Source organism: Branchiostoma floridae, chromosome 18 (genome assembly GCF_000003815.2).
Source record: "Branchiostoma floridae strain S238N-H82 chromosome 18, Bfl_VNyyK, whole genome shotgun sequence".
Lineage (NCBI taxonomy): Eukaryota > Metazoa > Chordata > Leptocardii > Amphioxiformes > Branchiostomatidae > Branchiostoma > Branchiostoma floridae.
In genome coordinates, this window is record NC_049996.1 from 7,121,883 (window position 1) to 7,128,857 (window position 6,975).

The window sequence follows — 6,975 nt, forward strand, 5'->3', positions numbered from 1 at the left end:
CCTGTCCGTACAGTGTTGTTTGCATTGAGGCCAAAACTGACAAGTTCTCCTTCTGTCCGAAATTTGCAATGTATGTTCTGAGTCTGAGTTCTGCTGAGATGCTGGTAAGCACTGTCAGGTGGTGTGCGTTTCTAGGACTGATCACCTGTTGTTTTTCCATTTCTTCTATAGTCTCCCAGACGGTGGTAGGTGTAATACCTGAAGACAGCGCCAAGCAGTCTACTGCTACAGCTGGAAAGCGGTAGATTTCTTTCTTTAGATTATTGAGTCTTGCTGTAATGGTTTCTTCATTGCTGTATGTTTGAATATTTCCCCTTGGCACCTCCTGCACCAAGTGTTGAGCCATTTTACTCCCATCAACTTGCAGTATTGTCACTGTGAGGCCAATGTACATATCAATCAACTCCTGATCCCCTGCCATCAGGCATGGGTTTCTTAATATATTGGCAAGGTGATAGCCTTCCTTCAGGTATAATGTGACATCGTTTTGTAGTATTGAAACCATGTTTTCTGGGGTGCAAATGAGTTCATTTGGTGGTTGGCTTGTAGTTCCCTGCCTGCCAAGTGGAGTCTTGCTTGCCTTTGGCATGGAGCCATCAAAGGAAAACCCACGTGGTGTAACAGAGTCATAGTACCAGTTGTCAAGGGGATTCTCAGAGGAGAAGTTATTGAGACATTTTATTTCCATTCGTGGGAGAATGGTTTCTCCCAGGTTGACCACCTTGAAGTGTAGGTAGTGGGTGAGGTGGTAGAAATATGCAAGACAGTCTTCACTTTCTTCCTCTACCAAGATGGCAAACTCTAGGTCTGAGTATGGAGTTACCAGTCCTGTGGCCTGTGAACCCAAACCTATCAGGGCATACTTACAGGGAGGGGGGCCCATTAACCCAATACACTCTTCTACAAGCAGGCTGATGAACTCCTTCCTTTGTCGTGCAATTTTCTCAAACAAGTGCCTGACAGCCTGAGCTCGTTTTGCCTCTATCACCTTGACATATGGGTCATCCTCATCATATACATAGGGGTCCAGCTGCTGGTCAATGGTTTCCATCTCCAGCTTGATCTGGTCCCGCACCTCCTTCAACTGTCTCTTATGTTTTTCTGTGTCATCTTTGCATATATTGCAATGAATACCTAAGGTACATTTCAGAAATGACTTCTCTACTTCTCTGATATCTGTTTCTATGTTAATTTTGAGGACTTGATCCTCTGACCTGGCTATTGCTGCATTGTAGAGTGCTGCTGCTTTGACAAAGTCTCCCCCGTCTCCTGTCTGCTGACCTCGCTTACTGTAGACATCCCCCAACTTGTGCAGAGGCTCCACCTCTCTCTGGTACTGCCAGGCAGTGGGATCTGCATGGGAGAAAGAACTTACTGTAATATGATGTCTAGTATGGGTGGGTATCAGTACAAATCTTTTTCTCTTGTTGGACTGATAAAAAAAAAAGGACTTGAAAAAATCAGTGAACCAGATTTCAGACCGATTTGGAAATGAACAGATTATAATTAGATCAGCAGGCATTCAAGCACTTTGGGGCTAACCAAGAAAATAACAAGAGCGAAGAAGAGTAGAATTTATAGTTATTTCTACCAAGTTTCTACTTGGTCATGCGACTGCAACCACATCCACGAGACATGCAAGGTCATACACCAGGGGGCCCAAAATCAACCTTGACCTCCATCTTCCTAGCACCAACCCACATACTAAATATTATCGTAATCCATCCAGAGGTTCTTGAATTATGCTGACTACAAAAATCTGGAAACACAGACACACCCTTGAACCTTTATGTTTCATGGAGATAGAAAGCTTTATTGTTTCCCAATGAGAGTATGCATACCTCCGACGTGTATCAACTTGAGTGCCGTTGCAAAGTGCTGTTCTGCTGAGTCCAGGTCATTTGCCTGTAGTGCCAGGTCACCCTGCCAAAGGTATTCTTTGTACTGACTGGAAAATACTTTTTTATTAGAAAGGTCAAACATGTACAACAATATGTAATCATGTTTAGCCTACTCCAAATTTCACAATTATGTTAGTAACAAGCCGAAATACCAGAATTAAAACTGTCTATGACTGAGAATCAATTTAGAAGTACAACTACTGTAGAGAGGCAACATTTTCGGGAAAATGCAGAATATTTACCAGTGGTCACTAATCGACCGCTAAATTTTCATTGTAGCCACTTTTTATTATGCAAATCCACCCCTCCTGTTGCTGCGGCGCTGATACTGGTGTGGTTCACAATCAAGCTCTGTTTCTTTACCAAAACATGCACACAAATGCAGAACAGAAAGTTCCCAGGGTGGGTTTTGATGGTTTTGGTCGCAAGACAAAAGTATTCATATATCTGATGTTTCCCTCCACGGACTCGATTTTGGGTCAAAGCTGCTAAAATGGTTTAGAATGACGATGCACTACTACTTCCAACACAGACAAATTCGACTTGTTTTAACAGGTATAGAAATGTAGGTCATAGCTTGAACAGTTCTGTTCATTCCAAGATTCCAATGTCTAATCTTCTGAACACAATGTTTTGTGTGAAAAGTTTGCAATCTCAGGACATGTAGTACTAATAGTCAGTTCCTGAATCCTATAATAGCCATGAACTTGAGAAATACAGGACATTATGGTCATAAATTCTAGGCTCAAACAATCAAATATTCTTCCTGAGTCTATTGTTAATCCAGCAGCAACTTGGAACTGCTGATTGGTCAATGTTGTCTTTCCAGAAATAGTACGCAATGTGCATGTACATTACATAAATTAATTGATACCTCTACGAGAGTAGTTCAGACATAATCATTTTTATTACCTGGAGTATTCAGGATCATGATGTTTGGTGGCCACAGGTCTGTCAACATGTGTCCTTTTCCTTCTAGATGGCTACAAAGTGACAACATTGGATTTATCAAAATGTTATCAAAATCTCTATTAGCTTCTGATGTTTGAATTTGTCTGCCTTTCAAGGTAACTCATAAGACGTCACTGCAAGGACTGTGAATTGAAAATAGTAATTGCAATGGTCCAATCCTGATCGAATGCCATATCAAACAAATAGAACCCCCTATTATATTTCAAACACCTCCATCAAAAACAGCCCCAGTGGGACAGAAATGGCTCAAGAAAAATGCTGTGCTAGTCTTTGTCAAAGACTACACCCACCGAGTATAGTTGTTTTGGAAGGGAGAGCCACTGCATAGTATTACATTGTTGGTGGACAGGATGCACGTGTAGAGCAGGGTACATGTATGTATAAGACACAGGTCCTATTAATTGACATGTATTACAATATACCTCTCCACGAGTGCCCAAGCGGCTTTCTTCTTAATTTTGTTTATTTCCATTAAGTAATGCTATGTGGTATTTGGTACCATTATTTAATTATGTGGTGCATCTCACTTCCGCTTTAACTGAAATTAAAATACTTAATAACGTACTTTTCGCAACTATAACTGCCACCTCCTCAAACTGTACAGATTGGATGTAGCGTTAAAAAGAAGGCAGTGTAAATTGATTTCAGGACCAATAAACTTATAAAGGTATACCGAAGTCAGTCGTTATTTTTAGCTAAGGAGCGGCAGCGGCCATTTCTGTCCGACAAGCGCTACTTTGGATGGAGGCGTTCAAAATAGAACATGATCAAACTGGATGGGGATTCAGGATCGGTCCTAATTAACTTGACTGTACATCTATACTACAACAATGTAAGTACAATATAGTTACTGTCTGATATTGATTTTGATAGCTAACAATTCTGACTATATGCTATTTTGCCAGGCAATTTAAAATCAAGCAACATCACTTATCTGGTAGGGTTTTTTTTTCAATGCGCATGGCTTAGAATAAGATAAGTTAGATGTATGTCAGGCAGAAAATGGTATTGGTAGTTAATTGGCTCAGTGAGTCAATTACATGTCATTATTGCTAGAGTGGGGTCAAAGGCTCACCTTCCTCCTGTTCTTCATCTTTTCTGCGTACATGATCCGATGAAACAGAGTCACTGTGCTGCCTACGTTGTCATATGTGTTAAGGGCCTTTCCGTAGACTGCTGTCGCTTTGTTCAATTGTGACAGGTTGGAAGTTTTCATTCCAAACTCGAGATACAAATCTCCCAGCGATTTCAGTGCTTCTTGTTGCAGTAGCATGTCACCATTGGCTATGGCATTAACAAAAGTTTTGATGTATAGCTCCTCAATCGAATAAATGTCTTTAAAATGACTGCTCCTTTCTAGAAATGTGCAAATTTTTGCTACACGTAAGACATTGTTATCAGTGTCTTGGACCAATGATTGACACTTTGGCTTGTATCCCCTGAGCAGTTTCATAGAAAGTTTTTCCATGTAGCATATTCGATGCTCGAGTGTTCCTTCAATGTCTGGATCTGTGCAGCACTGAAGGGCAGCAACATACATGCTAGAAGCCTTGTCAAACTCTGCTGAATCTTTAGTAAGTCTTCCATTTGCAAGGTGCAGGTCTCCAAGGCTTTTCAAAACTTCCACCTCTAGAAATGAATCCCCTTGTGCTATAGCATTCATCAGTGCCCTTCCATACCCTATTGTATGGCCTGATGCCCTAAGATCCCACTCCAGTTCCTGTAGTTTGTCTGCACGGCTTTCCATGCTGTAATGGCTGCTTCGGTTAAGCATGGGTCCTGTCCTATTTCGAGAGGAAGGCTTATTTGGTGATTAAGTTCTATATGAGGCAAATCTCGCCATCAACTAAGTTAGAAATAATAATCTAGCTGCATAGCTGCATAGCTGCATCTACAATTACATAGTACATAAATTCATACAAGTTCCTTCAATGGCCAAATGTTTGCTTGTTTATTACCTCCTTGGTTGAATACATCAAACTATTCTTCCTGGTTTCCTCTACATACAAGCCAATAAAATACAGTACAATAAATTACACACATATAATGTCAATCAATTAATTAGCATAAATCAAAAACATCATTAAACACGCTATATTATACAATATATTAAACAATAGATTACACATATAATGTCAATCAATCAATCAATTAGCATAAATCAATCAATTCAATAACATCATCAATCATATTATACATTGATGGCCTTAATCATCTTATGTTGGGCTTGTAGAGGTCACAGGTAATGCATTTTTACAGAAGTCTATTCAAAAGTTTACCACCATGAGAATGTTAGAGAGGTTTTTATGTTTGAGTTTTTGTCCAAATCAAGATATTTTTTTATCATTTGATGATGTGATGTGAATACATGCCATTAAAAGTTTAATCAATTGCATGTTATCAAGGTACACTGTAAGGATTATATCCATCCATTTTTCTGATAATTTTGTCATATGATATCAATTCATACACAAATTTGAATCTACTTTCAATGAGACTTATTGATTACCTACTGCCAGTAAATCATAATGTCATTGAGTTTTCCTCACCTTAGTGTATTTGGAGCCTGTTGGTCATGAGATTTGTCAGATAATTCCCTGTCCACTCTGTCACGCACAGGTGATTCATTTTCTTCGTCTTGTGCTGTGTCTGACACCTCCTGAAGAAACATTTTGTATATTCTCAGGTACTTATTATAAGCAATACAGATGAAGTTTGGCAATTCACCACTTTATGTCAGAATGTTAAGTATTGATTTTGTAAAAATTTTGTTGACTAGTTTAAATAGTTTGTCTCTTTCCACACTAGAGTACCGAAAAAGACAAACTATTTAAACTAGTCAACAAATTCCCAGCTTTGCACATTGTACCGAACTACAAAAAAATGTCTTCCTGTTAGCACCACCCAATTAATATGTCTCCCAAAATGTCGGGAATTTCATCCTCCACTGTATACAGAAAAGAAATCAAACCCAATAGTATCTATTTTAGATTAGAAGTATCACTAGTTGATGACCCCTATTTCACTTAATGTCCACTTTGTTATTGTACCATTATCATCGTTGTACTTTCATACATGTATTTTTGCAATTAGCCTTCGGGCATGAGTTTGCAATAAAGATTATTACTATTTATTAATAATATTCTGTAAATCAAAGTTTTGTCCAATATGGTAACACAGCAGCACTCACCATGTAGATTTCAGGATTGGGTGGAGATAGTGTCAGGTGTTCAAGCTCTGTTGCTGTTTGTGACACCTCTGAAATTATACAGAAAATGAAGTCTTCAGTTGTCTTTTAAGAATAATATTTCTTGTACATACCTAAGTATATGTTTTGCTAAGTCTTCAATGATATTTTAAGACTAAATTACACTGTATAATGTGACTGTATTTGAACTGCAATATCCAAGCAGGTCTAATTGCAGGCTGGTAGTGTCCGAGGGCCAAAACAATAATGTTTACAAATTGTCTCTAGATGCATACTCAACTACCTGCCACCATTAGATCTGCTTGGAGATTAATGACTGTGTAGAGGATTAGACGAAACAACCAATTAAAAAAATTAAAGAAAGGTCCAGATAATGAGAATAACATAATCATATGCTGTTTTTCATTAGATACATAACTTTGTGTTAATCATCCCAGATACTAACCTTCTTCCATTGTCAGTCTGCATGTGCTTGTGGATATTGTTGCAAGGTCTAACATCTCAAGCTCAGGATTCTTCAATCGCAAAGGTTTGGTGTAGACTGGATATTCTTGGCTTTTTCCCAGCTCTGGTCCTGATGAATACATGATTGCACTACATTGCTTTATATGGAAGATAGGTAAGAGAACTGAACTGTCCAGGCGCAAAAATCCATTGTCTCTCAAGACAGAAGGATGTCAACAGAACAGGTAGGAGAGAGACAATTGAGCTTCTAGTTGAAATACAAACTTCAAGAGAATCCTCATCAAATACTAGACTCCTTTGCAGTCTTCGAACGGGGCTGGTTTTATGGGGGGGGGTGTTGGTTTGCGATTTTCAACCTTGGTCGGGTTCTCTTGTGCCGGGAAAGGGAGTACCGCAGGAAGGGAGTATGCTGGAAAGGGAGTTTGCCGG